The 17,153-nt window shown below is 40.4% G+C and overlaps 1 protein-coding gene across 1 annotated transcript in view; it reads right to left on the minus strand.

Moving 5' to 3' along the window:
- The window catches only part of AP1G1 (adaptor related protein complex 1 subunit gamma 1), a 76,335-nt gene extending 66,761 nt beyond the window's left edge, over positions 1-9,574 (minus strand). Inside the window, exon 1 of the mRNA XM_068529386.1 lies at positions 9,233-9,574. The gene's annotated coding sequence lies outside the window, so the exon portion shown is untranslated. The remainder of the gene's footprint in view (positions 1-9,232) is intronic.
- Between the last annotated feature and the right edge of the window lie 7,579 nt (positions 9,575-17,153).

Here is a 17,153-nt window from a genome sequence, read left to right on the forward strand (position 1 = left end):
CCCTGATTTTAGCAAAGATATCTTAGAGTCCTCAATTATCAAAAACTGTCACAAAATTCTCCAAATAAAATCTTAATTTTCTTAAAGATATGCTCCAAAGGATAAGACAAATTTTAAGGGAAATATCTGTGCCTAGTGAGAATATAGATACATTTTTAACTTCTGTATATTTTGATATTTTTCATATAATGACCATGCATAATTTGAGAATTCTTGCTTTGAAGATTCAAACAAATTAACAAAAACTACAAGAATGGATAAATAAAGCAAAACTGCAAACTTCCAAAATAATAAGATGGTATTCATCCTAAAAGGACAGAGTCACAGTTATCTATGGGCATTTTTCTACAGAGTGACATTAGAAAGTTATGAGAAAATGATTTAATACTAAGATAACAAGTTTTGCCTAGCATATTCTTCATGAATCCAAGTTCTGTTAATTTGGGATAGCAAGAAGCGGGTGGGGATGAGGGGCTCTGGTCTATAAGAAATGAAAGATTCATTTTTAACCTATATTTGACATTAGTTAGAAATAGAGGGGGGGGGAAGTCCCACTGACAACAGTGCCGAAAACTATAAAATATCTAGGAATAAATTTAGCAAGAAATGTACATGAACTAGATGAAGACAGGTATTAAATCTATGAAACCTTTACTGAAGAACCTAAAACTAAAATAAGACCTCAATAAATTGAAACATCATAATAAGGAAAAGTTATCCACATTAAAAAATGTCAGGCCTCCCAAAATTAATATATGAATACAGTGCAATTCCAAACACTGGGCTTGGGCTTCCCTGGTGGCGCAGTGGTTAAGAATCCATCTGCCAATGCAGAGGACGCGGGATCCAGCCCTGGTCCGGAAAGATCCCACATGCTGCGAAGCAATTACGCCCGCGCTCCACAACTACTGAGCCTGTGCTCTAGAGCCCGCGTGCCACAACTACTGAGGCCACGTGCCACAACTACTGAAGCCCGCGCACCTAGAGCCCATGCCTCTCAACAAGAGAAGCCACCGCAATGAGAAGCCCGCGCACCACAGAGTAGCCCCCACGCGCTGCAACTAAAGAAAGCCCGCGCACAGCAATGAAGACCTAACACAGCCAAAAATAAAATAAATTTTTAAAAATTAATTAATTAAAAATAAAAAAACACTGGGCTTTTTTGAGGTTTTCCGAACTCAACAGAATTATTTTCAACCCATACAGATATAAGAATAAATGTTTAAGAACAGTCAAGAAAATGGAAAACTACAGTGACAGGAGCTATTCTTAACAGAGTGTAAGTTTCTATAAAGTTATGATATTCAAGCACAGGGAGATCAGCTCGGTGCTTTGTGACTGCCTGGGGGGGGTGGGATGGGGAGGGTGGGAGGGAGGGAGATGCGGGAGGGAGGAGATATGGGAACGTGTGTATATGGGTAGCTGATTCACTATGTTATAAAGCAGAAACTAACACACCACTGTGAAGCAATTATACTTCAATAAAGATGTTTAAAAAAAAATACAATAAAAAGTTATGATATTCAAAACAGTAAAATAATGGTACAGGAAGAGTAAAACAGAACATCCAGAAATAGAGCAAACATATATGGGAACTTAACATATGATAAGGTGGTATTTAATTCATTGAGGAAAAGATGGTTTATTTAGTCTAGACATAGTTGGCTCTTTATACAAAGGAAAACCATATAAGACCCCTTCACATTATATAAAAATTAACTCCAGATTAATAAACGCATGTGTTATACAACAAAGAATTAATGTACCATAAGATGTTCCTACAAGATAAGGAGAAAAGCAACTTGAAAGAAAAATGAACCAAGGACATAGACAATTCTCAGTAAAGGAAATCCAAAAGGCCAAAAATCATATCAAAAGAGGCTAGCTCCAGCAATAGTCAAGGAAATTAAAATTAAGATGAAACTGAGAAACCATTTACCAACTAGCAGAGCAGCAAAAATTAAATTAAGTAATTACATCTAATGATGTGATGTTATGGAGAACCCACTGCTGGTGGAGATGGAAATTATGACAACCTATTTAGAGAGTACTCTGGCAATAATAACATTTAAAATATAATTCCTTTAACTCAGAAATCCCACCTTGGAGATTCTAGCCTGTAGAAATAATAGCATCAGCAAATAAGGTGACATGTACAAGGATGTTTACTGTAGCGCTGTTCATAGTGGCAAAATCTAGAAACAGCCCAAATGTCCACAAGAAAATAACTGAATAAATTATGTAGAGTACATCCATACTATGAGACATAATAGGGATACTTAAAAGAACAAGATAGAATTATATTTACTGACCATGATGTGTTAAGAAAACCTTGCTACAGAGTAACATAAAAAGTATGATCAAAAAAAAAAAAAAAAAGGTATCCTCTACCTTTTGTAAAAACAAAGAATCCCTATATATGCACATTTATGTTGTATATATAGTACTTGACCAAGCATGGAGAGAAATGTTGAAGTATACCCATAACCTGGTAAAATGGCTGGGGAGTAATAACAAAACGATTAGGGAAATGAACAGCTTTTTTCGAAGTATGTCTTTAGATTTTTTTCATTTATTACAATGGACCTCTATGATGTTGTAAATTAAATAGATTAAAGACTTTTTAAAAATCCTCAGCACTATTAAAGTAGATTATTCAAACACAAGGGGAGAGGGACTTCCCTGGTGGCGCAGTGGTTAAGACTCCGTGCTCCCAATGCAGGGGGCCTGGGTTCAAGCCCTGATCAGGGAACTAGAGCCCACATGCATGCCACAACTAAGAGTTCACATGCCACAACTAAGGAGCCCGCATGCCACAACTAAGACCCAGTGCAACCAAATAAATATTAAAAAAAATTCACTGTTATACAGCAGAAACTAACACAACATTGTAAAGCAATTACACTCCAATAAAGATGCTAAAAAACAAAACAAAACAAAACCAAACACAAAGGGAGAGTCAGTAACAAATCACTGAACTATCAACATATTTCCATTTTGGGGGAAAAGACTGAAGTTCTCAACTTACTATTAGTTTCTTCAGCATAATGAATTACATAATAGGTATTCAAAAGAAAGAAAAAAGACGGCAGGAAGAGTAGATTTCTCTGCTGTCACTTGAAGCTTTTGCATAAGAAAGAGTCTGAGCAAATTGCAAAGAGAAAAGGATAATATCAATTTTAGAATTAAACATCTAAATAATATTTTCAAAGACACGGAGATAAGGTTTTGTATATGTTCTAAACCTGAAAATAAACTTCACTGACATCAACTCTATCGGTCACAAGTAAATGACCTGTAGTAAACTTCCATAGCTCACTCAGGACCCTGACTGCTTTTGGCTTGACCAATTACCATATATCTGAGGACCTGAACATGTTTCCGTATTATTTTCATTCACATCATCTATTCTGCAGAGTAGCTACTAAGTGCCAGGCACTGTGCTATGTACTAGGGATGCCATCAATTAGATAGTTCTTGTCCTCTGAAGCTCAGGAAAAGTAAACAATTCAACAAATACTAAAAAAAAAAAAAAGTACTATACTCCTTTGCCTGGTGTAGAGAGGAAGGAAGAATAGGTTCACCAGATGGAAGGGAGGAAGAAAAGCATTCCAGGTATAAGCAGAACAGGTGCAATGAATGAAAGAACATGGAGTATTCAAGGAACAGCAAAAAGTTCAGTGTGTATAAATAGAATTATACAACCAAGTGCTAGTAAAGTCAAATTGTAAGCAACTTCCTCATTCTACTTTCTTAAATAATCAACACCATCTATTAAGCTTTCATCATGTAAAGTTCCTAAAGAAAATACAGAGGTCATGCCTTCACTGACAGAGAGAAATACACATTTTAAAAAATCAAATACATTTATTGAGTACTATCAGAAAAAGAGGCTCAGGGACTTCCCTCGTGGTCCAGTGGCTGGGACTCCATGCTCCCAATGCAAGGGGCCAGGGTTCGACCCCTGGTCAGGGAGATGGATCCCACGTGCTGCAACAGAGAGCCTCATGCCGCAACTTAAGATGCCGCAACTAAGACCCGATGCAGCCAAATAAATAAATAAATACTTTTGAAAAAGAGAAAGAGACTCTTTTTTGTTTGGTTGTTTGTTTTTTTAATTTTTGACCACACAGAGCGGCATGCAGGATCTTAGTTCCCTGACCAGGGATCGAACCCACGCCCCCTGCAGTGGAAGCACGCAGTCTTAACCACTGGACCGCCAAGGAAGGCCCAAGACTGCTTCTTCTTACAACAGTTTTCCTTCAGTAATCATACCCAAAAAACCCTAATTATTTACAAAGATTCAATTAACTCTATACAGTGTACCTATTTTTTCAGTTAGTTTCCCCATTCACTTCAAACCAGTATTTTCACCATATTTTAAAAGTATCATGTTTTGAAAAATTTCAAAAAGTGGGAAAGGAATCTTTCGTGCAGACTTCAAAAAGGAATTTAAAAAATTAACTTCCCTTCCTTTTCTTCAGCTTGAAACTGAACAATTTCCCAACAGTGAGGTTTAGTAAGTAGCTACTAAACTGAGCTGTAAAAACACTGATGGAACTTCTTTTAATTTGAGTTGTTCAACTGTGTGATCATTTACAAAAGTTACATCTTATAATCAAGTAGTGTACCTCATCTATGCTATGACAGTCTTAATTCTAACCCAAAGGCTTATAAGGAGGGGAGTGCAAATACTTTACAGTTCCAAAGATCTAAGGTCATGTCTTTCTCATATTTGCTCTTCCCAAGAATCCATAACATTAACCTCAAAGCCAGATAAGCTGCAAAGCCTAGGATGCTCAGCCCAACACAATCAGCTACAACATGCAAACTGGAGTGAGCAAAGCAACTGCATATCAGGTTACACTGTGACTGCTGTAACAACAGAGAAAAGAGGGTAAAAACTACTTGCCTTTAAGATGTCTTTAATTATTAATAAAGTACAAAGGTCACATATGTTTTCTCCATCTTTAAAAAGAGAAAAAACAATTTTTTTTCCTTCTAAGACTGTTTTTCACTGGTAATACTTATAACTCATTGTCTCTCTCCAATGGTCTGAGTAGGCCAACACAAGGCCCCCCCAAAAAAGGCAAAATTTCCAAGTACCTAGTGAAAAAAGCATTTCTCGTTTTAATCATATTATCCTAACCCTTGCCCTTTTTTGTACAAAAGTGTTAGTTAATACTGACTCAACAAGTTTGGCAAGTGTGGGTTTTTTTTTTTTCTTCCACTTTTGGACTCTTCAAACTTTGACAAGAGATTGTTCCAGTAACCAGAACTCGTGGCAAATTAAGCGTTTTATGTTACTCCTTCAGCGAAGAAAAACCTTACATGTACTTTGAAGGTAGAAATGACGCTTTTACTGATCCAAAATTTTCTATACAAAAAGAAAATGAAGGGCTTCCCTGGTGGCGCAGTGGTTACGAATCCACCTGCCAATGCAGGGGACACGGGTTCGAGCCCTGGTCCGGGAAGATCCCACATGCCACGGAGCAACTAAGCCCGTGCGCCACAACTACTGAGCCTGCGCTCTAGAGCCCGCGAGCCACAACTACTGAGCCCAGGTGCCACGACTACTGAAGCCCACGCACCTAGCGCCCATGCGCCGCCACAAGAGAAGCCACCACAATGAGAAGCGCACGCACCGCAACGAAGAGTAGCCCCCCGCTCGATGCAACTAAAGAAAGCCCACATGCAGCAATGAAAACCTAATGCAGCCAAAAATTAATTTTTAAAAAAAGCAAATGGAAAAATCCTAATACTTTCTAACAAAGATGATTTTCAAAACCTATAAGCCAAGAAACATAAGAGCTTAGATAAATCTATATGTTCCCTTAATTTTAAAACTGCTTGCTACTTTAATACCACCCTGCATGAAAGAAACTGAATGTAAGTAACAACGGGATGAAAGAACGCCAAAATCAACTGAGAACGATTCATAAAGGAAGACTGAATGACAAGCACCTAAAACAGATGAACAAGTTGCTGCAGTTTGAAGAAAGGTAATAGCTTTAGATTTTCTGAAGCTAAATCTAAATAAGAGTTTTAAAGTTTTGATATCAAATCCTGCTGTATACACAAAAATTTTAAATCCTCAGCAAATGCAAATAAGGGGATTAAGCATTTTGAAAATCTGTTTTGGTATGTATTTTCCCAATTCAATTTTTTTAATTAAAAAATAATCTTTTGGAAAATACTCATTCAACTTTTTCAATTTGCATAAAGAGTTGTTACAAATCACATAAAAACCTGAGTTTTTGTTTTTGTACATGACTGATTTCAAGACTACTTTAAAAATAGTGAGATGAAATATCACCAAGGCATTGCTGACAATTTTTGTACTTTATAGTTTCACTCTAAAATTCATCTTCAAATCTAGAACTGCTGTCAGTGAAACAGATCAAAGAACAAGCAACTGCTCCAAAAGAAAATAAACTGAGGTTTCCTAAACAATGTTTATTTCAAGTATAATCCCAACAACCCCTTAGACAAAGTAGACATTCAAGTATGTGCTGATCAATCAAAGGTGCACTAAAATAGGGGCTTCCCTGGTGGCACAGTGGTTAAGAATCCGCCAGCCAGTGCAGGGTACACGGGTTCGAGCCCTGGTCCGGGAAGATCCCACGTGCCGCTTAGCAACTAAGCCTGCACTAAGCAACTAAGCAACTGAGCCTGCACTCAAGAGCCCGCGGGCCACAACTCCTGAAGCCCGGGCACCTGGAGTCCATGCTCTTCAACAAGAGAAGCCACCACAATGAGAAGCCCACGCACCGCAATGAAGAGTAGCCCCTGCTCACCGCAACTAGAGAAAGCCCGCGCACAGCAACAAAGACCCAACGCAGCCAAAAATAAATAAAATAATAATAAAATTTTTTTAAGTGTGCACTAAAATAAACACTTTACTTATCATTTGCAAGGCAAAGGACGCTTTCTCCAATTGAATGCAAACTACCTAAGAATGAATGACATTTAAATACCAGTACATAATACCATGAAATGAACTGAGTAAATAACACGTATCTGATAGCTCTTCCAATACCTTGTTTTAAAAGCGTATCTCAGAGACTTCCCTGGTGGCGCAGTGGTTAAGAATCCGCCTGCCAAGGCAGGGGCCACAGTTCGAGCCCTGGTCTGGGAAGACCCCACATGCCGTGGAGCAACTAAGCCCGTGCGCCACAACTACTGAGCCTGCGCTCTAGAGCCCGCGAGCCACAACTACTGGGCCCGTGTGCACAACTACTGAAGCCCGCACACCTAGAGCCCGTGCTCCTTAACAAAGACAAGCCACCCCAATGAGAAGCCCGCACACCGCAACCAAGAGTAGCCCCTGCTCACTGCAACTAGAGAAAGCCCGTGCGCAGCAGACTCAACGCAGCCAAAGATAAATAAATAAATAAATTTATTTATTTATTTATTTTAAAAATAAATAAAATAAAAAATATATATAAAAGTGTATCTCAGAAATGGAACATTTCAGTAACAACTACAAGGGGATACTTAGTAAATGAGGGAGGATTCCATATATGTTCTGTTTGACAGTTCTTTAAACCAAAAGAGAAACTCCATAGCTTCAGAGTAAATACACAAATAGTAAATATATTTTTGAAAAGTCTCCTTAAAACAAATAACAAGAACACTATTTACAATGAAAACATTCACTCTTCTACTAAGACATCATAGGACTAGTACAGGAATTTATCTACCTGATAATAACCTGATAAGAACAACGCACTTTTACATGGATTAGAAGTATTAAAAGATTTGACCCAGTTCAAGTTATAAATTTAAGTTTCAGCAGTCACTAGGCTACAATCTCAAATAAGTTATTTCTCTTTTGCAGATGTTAAAACGCAGGCTGAGGTGAAATAGAGGTGACTCAATCACACCTAACTTGAAATGTAAGAAATAATCAGTGAACTGCAGTGAAATGCTTTTTACTCAAGCATGCTATACTGCAAAACATACGTTAAGAGTAGAATAAAAGTGGTGAAATTATGGGTACCTGGAGAGTCTGTATTTTTAAAACAAAAGTTAAGGGGTATACAGCTTGACAAGCACTATGGAGAACAGTAAAAGTGAGTATTTAAAATCCAACTATCCCCAGAAAAATCCGATACTCGAAGTCAATCCAAGTATCTTTAGAGTTAGTCAACGAAGAACACTACTGTACAAACCACTTGAAAGTTAAAATCACTAAGAAATTTTCATTCACTCCTCTCTTCTGTTAACTAATCCCTACAGTACCCAAAAAAGTTACTTTCCTTTCTACCAATGTCAGATTAAGATTCTTTTTCAAAAAAAAATTATTTTTCACAGGCAGATTTCCATGGGCAGGGATATACAACATTAAGAAAAATACTAAGTGTCAAAAAGTACCCAAAAGCTACGTGTTCAGCATAGGAAGGGAATCCACAAATGAGAAAACATTTGACAGCCTCTCCCTACCACCTTCCCCCCAAAAGCCCTTTAATGAGCTTTATAAACATTTACTGTTGAAGTACACTCTGAGCGAGTGGTTCGACGAATCTCCTACACCTAACAAGGAAACACAACCAACGTCCCGACTCTGTCAAGCGGTCAAGACCGGGAGAATTATTAGTTATCGACGCCTGCAGGATCAGGAGTTTGAGAGAAGGGTAAGCAGTGTATTCGCAGGTGAGTTTAAGAAAATAGAGGAGGAAAAAAAAAAAAAGCCCGAAAATTGGGAAAGAAGTTGGTGGGAAGGCTAGAGAGAAGAGAGGCCAATGTCCAGTTTGAAGAGAACGGCAATGCAGCCGCAGACGACGTTTAACTGAGCATTTGCAAGTGCTGAAGAGAGATCCACGAAAGACCTGACCCAGGTACAAGATCCAAGAACGCTGATACGTGGCATAGAGAAGACACGCGGGGGTGAGACCCGCCCCGCAAACCCCTCTCTGAATGAGCCCCACAAGGAGGAGCGCAGCCTGAGAAAGTCAATGGGTCCAAGGAGGCCCGCACCGGCCGGGCAACGCCACAGCAAGGAACGCAGCCGCGCGCGGACCCTCCCGGTCCGACGCCTTGGGGTCGGCGCTCAAGAAGTCGTAACAACCCCTGAGCTCCGGGCCCCTCCTGGCCCAGCTTCTGTCCTCTCTTCACCCCCCACGGTCTGGGACCGGACACCTGGGATTGACAGGAAGCTTCTGGCCGAGCGCTCCCGGCAGGCGCGGGGTAAAAAAGGCAATATGCTCTTAGCGCCGCGAGTGACACTCACCGGCCCGAAACCTCGAACGAAACCTGCAGCTCCGGGGGCGGCGGCAGCAGTGGCAGCAGGAACCGAACATCCAAAATGGCGGCTCCCTCAGCCTCACCACCGCTACTGCAGGCGGAGGGATCCTTAGGTCGGAAGGAGTTTTTAACTAACTTTGCACACTATCGCAGAAACTTCGGTCCCTATCTCCCTCTGCTTGTCGATCCCGCGTCTCCTGACCGCAACTTCTCGTGCCTCCCCTCTCCTATTATCCAAGAACTGGGACCCCGCCGAGGACTATTTGCCAAGGAGGAGGTGACTGCTCCTGGCAAAGCGACGCAAAGCGTAGCAAGGGACGGGGCTGTCACTGATGACGCGAGACGCTGCTGCCGAGTCACCGCTGCGAAGAGTCTGAGCGAGAAAGATCCGGTCGACCCCAGAGCCCACGGACATTGGTTCCGCTTTGGGGGGTGGGCTGGGCTACCAGGAAGTGGCGGGGCCACCTGAAGAGGGTGGGGCTAGCAAGGTAGCGAAGGAAGTGGGGAGGCGAGGCAGGTGGGGGCGGAGAACACTGAACTAGGCTGTGCCGGTCCTAATCCACCAGAGCCCCAAATTCTCACCTATCACGTTTGAGACCTTAGCTTTCTCTTTAGGTTAACTTCAGGAACATGCTCCAAGTGGTCTTGGATTCTGAGGTTTTTATGGCATCTTTGCAATGTATTTTATAAAAATAAAAAGAGAGGATGACACAGAAGAATAGATTCCAAGCCCAGTATCACCTTTCAACCTGTGCATTGAAAAAGATATTTAAACTCTCTGGGCTTCAATTTCCTCAAATGTAAGAAGAGAGGATTTGGACTAGTGATAGCTAAAACCATTCCAGAATGGGCTTTCTGACTGTGATTCCATGCACTAATGACCTGAGCCAAAAACAGTCCAACCATTCAGGTCCTGGCTTGATAAATAATCACTAACACCTGACACGAATATTTTCCATGTTTATGTAAAGAGAGCCAAGATATCTTGGCCCGTTTAAAGGAAAGGTGACCCTCCATTCCTTCAGATGAAATGGCAATAAAGTATCCCTGAAAGTGAATAAAGCAGAGCACTTAGCTAGATGACAAAGAGAACTGAACTAACCACAAATCTTGAGTTTAGGACCTGTCATCGGCAGGAGGTTGTACTTTTTTACTTTGCTGGTTTCATTCAGGGGATTTCAAAACAGTTTACAAAAATTGAATTGAGTAGGCCCGCCTGTACAATTTCGTTCTTGAACTACTGGGGCATGCCAAGTGGCAGTAAAGAAAGGAGGCCAAGGGCGTAATAATAGTAATTATCATTTTTCATTATTAAATATTGATATCACATTGTTTATAAAAGCATCTTCATATATGTAATCTAATTTGACCCTCGCGACAACCTCCTGAGTCAGACTTGACAAGCGTAAGTAACTTAGTTTTACAAATAAGGAGACTGAGGCTCAGAGAAGCTGTAGCTTGCTAAACGACCCTCCCTCTCCCTTCCCCCACTGGGGTTGTCTATGTGGTACCACCTTACGAGTTAGAAAATTGTAGGTACCCACTCACCCTCCCCCACACTCAGAGTGGTATCAACCAAGAGCAAATGATTTGGGGAGCAGAATGCTTATGGAATTCAGTCACCTCATATCCCCTCCACGCACTACTGTATGGTGCAGCTCTTGATCACAGGGCAAGTAAAGTGTAAAACTAGAACACCATAATAATGCCACAATGCAGATTTCACTGAGGTATAGCTATACATGCTAAAGTACAGTATGGGGCTCCTGTAAAAGTAAGGAGTTTGCAGGTTCCAAAGCAGTTACCTACAGCATTCTGTTTGCAAGTCACAAAAATTTGCTTAGAAGTCGAATTTAAGTGTTTACCATTGCAAACCACAAAAGAAAAGTTAAACTATCTTCTTAAGAAACAGGAAGACGCTTGGATTCTACCACGCCAAGTGGCAGAACATTAAAGAGAAAATGACAGACATTATAAAATGTAAACCCTCTTCATGTATTTTTTTTACTTATATTTATCTTTATAATTACCAAGCTCCTCTCGTAATGCAACTGAAAATTAAAAGCAATTGACCCAATATATAGCATAATCATCATTATCCTGGGATCTTTGGTTTCTGTGGCTGGCTATTAAAGTTTGGGAAAACTTACTGCCCATCTACTCAAACATAACCTCAAATTTCAGATAAATAAATTACAGCATATCAATAAAGTAGAATACTATGCTGCCAATAAAAATGAAGCTATACCTCTATCTTTATCAGCAGGGTATGGCAGATTTTTAAAAACATATTACAAAATAGTATTATAGGGCTTCCCTGGTGGCACAGTGGTTAAGAATCCACTGGTCAATGCAGGGGACACGGGTTCAAGCCCTGGTCCGGGAAGATCCCACATGCTGCCAAGCAACTAAGCCTGTGCACCACAACTACTGAGCCTAAGCTCTAGAGCCCAGGAGCCACAACCACTGAAGCCCACGCACCTAAAGGCCGTGCTCCACAACAAGAGAAGCCACCGCAATGAGAAGCCCGCGCACCGCAATGAGGAGTCGCTCCCGCTCGCCACAACTAGAGAAAGCCCGCGCGCAGCAACAAAGACCCAACGCAGCACTAAATAAATAAAATAAAATTTTTAAAAATAGTATTATAAAATGAGATTGTAAAAAGTGTCTATATACATAGAAAAAATGTTGACGGATAAAACTAAAATGTAAAAATGATTATCTTTGGATGGTGGGATTATAGAGGACTTTTATTTTCTTTATTACGTTTTGTTTTTTGCAATAAGCATACTGTATTTTTATTTGGAAAAAAAGACTTTCACATTTTGGGGGAAAAAAAGTCCTTATAAGATAATGTAGTTTTATGGATCCAAATACTAAAGGAGATTTTTGTTTTTATTTGTTTTAATTTATTTTATTTTATTTATTTTTGGCTGTGTTGGGTCTTTGTTGCTGTGCGTGGGCTTTCCCTAGTTGCAGCGAGTGGGGGCCACTCCTTGTTGCGGTTCGCGGGCCTCTCATTGTGGCGGCTTCTCCTGTTGCGGAGCATGGGCTCCAGGCGCACGGGCCCAGCAGTTGTGGCTCGTGGTCTGTAGAGCACAGGCTCAGTAGTTGTGGCACACGGGCTTAGTTGCTCCGCGGCATGTGGGATCTTCCCGGACCAGGGCTTGAACCCGTGACCCCTGCATTGGAAGGTGGATTCTTAACCACTGCATCACCAGGGAAGTCCCAGATTTTTGTTTTGAAAACAGCAACAGCCAGAAAGGATTCAACAAACTTGTAGCAATAGATAATGGCTGGGGAAAAAAGATCATTGTTTTTATGGTTTTGTTTATTATTGATAACTTGTATGCTTCAATTTAACAAATAATAACAACAAAAACCAAAAACAAAACTGAAGAGGCATCTCCAGGAGTCAGACCACTCAGATGTCAGTCCTGGCTGGGTTTAACTGACTTTGTGCCCTGAGCAAAGTGTTTAATATCTCTGAACCTGTTTCCTCAGCTGTCCAATATTTATTTATGACTTGCTTTATTCCAAAATGGATTCTAAGTGGCTTATTATCCAGAGGGATCAAATGTGTGAAAGCACTTTGAAAAGTATCAAGCATCATGAGAATATAAGTATAAACACTTTTTGTGCCACCTCACAATTCAACCAAAGCATTTACTGATTGCCTACTACTGGTGCAGTAGTGTGTTCTGTCTTAAAATTTACAAAAATATTTTCATCTATATTGATTCATTTGCTCCTCACCCACCATGAGCTTGTAAACCATGCAGGCACTATAGCATAGTAGTTAAAAGTGTTGTTTTCTGGTGCTAGACTGCCTGGATTTAAACTTGCTCTTCCTCTCTTCATTGTGTGGCCTTCAGCAAGTTACCTAACAACTCTGAGCATTTCTGAACCTCAGTGTACCCGTCTGTAAAATGGAGTTAATAGTAGCACCAGCATCTTGGGACTTCCCTGACAGTCCAGTGGTTACAACTCCACGTTTCCACTGCAGAGAACATGGGGTTGATCCCTGGTTGGAGAACTAAGGTCCCACATGCCACATGGCATATGGCCAAAAAAAAAAGTAGCATCAGCATCTTAAGGCTGATATGATCATTAAATGAGCTGATACATTTAAAGTATTTAGAAACAGCAGGTGGCACTAAGTAAGGGCTCAATAGATATTAGCTCTCTTTAGGATAAATATTATCATCCCTATTTTAGATACAAGGAAACAGAAGCTCAGGGAAATTAAATGATTTGTCACAGCTTCAAACAGCAGAGATCATATTCAAATCTAGATTGTCCAACTTTGGATGTATCTTTTAGTCCATACAATAATCATTCAATGAATGTGCTGCCTGAGTCTTTACACTACACCACACTGCCCTGGCTGCACAGAATATGTAGTAGACAATGCAAAAGAGACAGTCCCTACCCGGCAGATTATTATAATCTCATTGAGGAAAACTGGATTTTTTTTAATCCAGAAAAATATCAGTGATATTATTACTCAGCAGGTAAGTCCTAGTTCCCCAAAATCAGAACTATGAGAGGTCACTGGGCGCCAGAGCAGTGAAAGATGGTTTTTGGAAGACATGAAATGTCAGTTGGAATCTGTGGTACTAGAAGGGGACCTGTTCTCTTGGGCCTAGATGCAGCAGGATTCTTAAGTGACTCGGTATCAGCAGCTGAAGCCATATGCCCTTTGCAGCACATGGGGAAAGCTCTCACTACAGAAACGTGGTCAGCGTCTTTCACAAGGAACTCTTCCTGCTTCTCCACGTGCCAGAGCCCTCAGCCTAGAAAGGAAAGGAAAGAGGGGATGCAACCCTGGAGGAAATACACTGACGTGAGTCAAAGAGGCAGTTCCACTGGCCTGTTTTGCTATCTTTTGAATCACCTGAATCTATAAATAAGCCTGAGAGACGGAGTAAAATTAGTCCCTCTGTGTCTATATAATGTTTTCACAAAAAGCATTTTTACAATTCTTTTAAGGGTGGCCCCTAAGCACAATTTATCCTGGCCTGAGAAAAGGTTTTAGGAATCAATCCTACAGTTATAACAAAAACCAGAAATGACGTAAAAATTAATATTCCAACAGCTAACTCCATACACGCTTTGACCTCCTACCAAGAGCATTAGAAATCTGCTATATATTCCTTCAAAGTAAAGACCAAAGCCCAGAGGATACGAGGCTCTGACAAGCTTCCTCTTAGCTTTTTAAAGACTTCTTAAAAAGAGAAAACCCATAACTAATAAGAACCTGCTGTATTTAAAAAAAAAAAAAAAGAGGCAACCCAAAGTGCCACCTGAGATGTTTTACATCACAATATTTTTTTAATTAATTAATTAATTAATTTGATTTTTGGCTGCGTTGGGTTTTCGTTGTTGCACACGGGCTTTCTCTAGTTGTGGCGAGCAGGGGGTACTCTATTGCGGTGGCTTCTCTTGTTGCGGAGCACGGGCTCTAGGCGCGCGGGGTTCAGTAGTTGTGGCACACAGGCTCAGTAGTTGTGGCCCGTGGGCTCTAGAGCGCAGGCTCAGTAGTTGTGGTGCACGGGCTTAGTTGCTCCGCGGCATGTGGGATCTTCCCGGACCAGGGCTCGAACCCATGTTCCCTACATTGGCAGGCGGATTCTTAACCACTGCGCCACCAGGGAAGTCCCTATGTCACAATATTTTGTTTTTTCTAGAGTAGCTGTACTTGGTGTGTAAATGATTCTATATTATGCTGGCACCTTTGGAGTGAAAAATCTTACCAGATATGAGACTGCAACCACCTCAAAGCCCAACTTGAGGAAATGGTGCCAGTTTCCTGTTTAGGAAGACAAAACTGAGGAGGGGGACTTAGGGGAGGGGGGAATGAAGGCAGTCGAAAGGTACAAACTTCCAGTTATAAGATAAATAAGTACTAGGGATGTTATGTACGACATGATAATGAAAGTTGCTAAGAGAATAAATCCTAAGAGTTCTCATCACAAGAAAAAAAAATTTAATTTTGTACCTATTTGAGATGCTGGGTGCTCACTAAGCTTGTGATAATCACTTCATGATGCATGTAAGTCAGATCATCATGCTGTACACCTTATTCTTATACAGTGCTGTGTGTCAATTATGTCTCAATAAACTGGAAGGAAAAAAACAACTGAGGCCACCAGCGAAGGATGCACCATCCAGAAACAGAGCAGGGCTTCTGACTCATTGTTTCCTACTCAAGTAATTTTATTTCCTTAGTATGGGCACCGTCATTTCCCTGGAAGGATTCACGGTAAAATGGTTTACATTTCCTTTAAGTGCATAGCCCCATCCTTGTTCTTTTAAAATCAGTCAGTCCTACAAGTTGCTTTAAAATTAGCCTGGGAAGTCCAAGAAGTGTTGGGACATCCACAGTAACTGGGGCAGCCAGTTCCTTGTACCCAGTTCAGGGAACACCAAACTCCTCCGCCAAGCTATTCACACATGCCAGAGGATGATCTAGGACTTGACCAGGTGCCAGGGTGAGGTGCCTTATCCCAAGGAGAGGCAGACAGAGAACCATAAAGTTTAAGAGATGGAAGAGATTGTAAATGAGAAAACTTCAGACCCACACACAGGTGGCCATATTAAAATTGGTGTCCAGGAGTCCTGATTCCCAAACAAATAGTCAATCCAGGACTAAGGAATTAGGTGGTTTCATCAGCATTTCAAGTCTCGGTTAAGAGCTTCAAAATCGACTTCCTCAGAACCATAATGACATTGTTTTATATTATGAAAGTAAAGGGTATGTGTTACACATATATACTGAAGTATTTACAGATAAAATTATAGGCATAATGTTTGAGATTTACTTTAAATTCCTTCTCTCTCAAAAAAAAAAAAAAAGAGGAAGAGATAGGTAGATGAAATAAAAGCAGCACAATATTGATAACTGTTGAAACTGAGGGATGGTTACATGAAAGTTCATTATATTATTCGCTCTAATTTTGTATATGTTTAAATTTTTCACAATAAAGTTTTCTTTGTTTTATTTTTGAGCAGAGGACTTGAATTCCTAGAAGCTGAGCAATACACAAGGTGGTTCAGACAAAAATTTCAGCAAGGAAAATCAGAGTCAAATTATGTCTGAGGGCTTCCCTGGTGGCGCAGTGGTTACGAATCCGCCTGCCAAGGCAGGGGACATGGGTTGGAGCCCTGGTCCGGAAGATCCCACATGCTGCGGAGCAACTAAGCCTGTGCGCCACAACTACTGAGCCTGCACTCTAGAGCCCGCGAACCACAACTACTGACCCCACGTGTCACAACTACTGAACCCCGCGCGCCTAGAGCCCGTGCTCCGCAACAAGAGAAACCACCGCAATGAGAAGCCCGCGCACCGCAACGAAGACCAAACGCAGACAAAAATAAATTAAAAAAAAATTATGTCTGAAATATAAAATCTTTTAAAAAAGAGCTTCACGAGGTCAGAAATGCTTAGCAAGGCGAAAAGAATAAAACAATTTCTCTTTACTTCATACCGAAGGAACAAAGAGTAAAAATAATTAATGCATATGGTTCTTTAGTGTTTTTTTTTTGACTTCTCCAGAATTACATACACAAAGTTATGAGATTTTTATACTATTTTCAACATAAGAGAAAATTGTTTTTACTACATAGTAATTAAATATATCTACTCTAAATCACTACACATTAAAGACTTTCAAAATTGACCAGCTCTTAAAAATGTTCTTTGCAGTCTATACTGTGGTATTGTCAAGAGGTAGATATAAGACTATAGCCCTATTTTCTCACGAATTCATCATAAAAACACATCAAATATCAGCTAAATGATTGCAAATATGCTCCCTGGCCTTAAAAAAAAACTTCACAAAGATCATTTTACTATTCAAAAGCCCATTTAGAAATACGTTCTAGCGCTGCTTGGAGTCCCATTC

This window comes from Eschrichtius robustus, chromosome 19 (assembly GCF_028021215.1).
Source record: "Eschrichtius robustus isolate mEscRob2 chromosome 19, mEscRob2.pri, whole genome shotgun sequence".
NCBI classification, from domain to species: Eukaryota; Metazoa; Chordata; class Mammalia; order Artiodactyla; family Eschrichtiidae; genus Eschrichtius; species Eschrichtius robustus.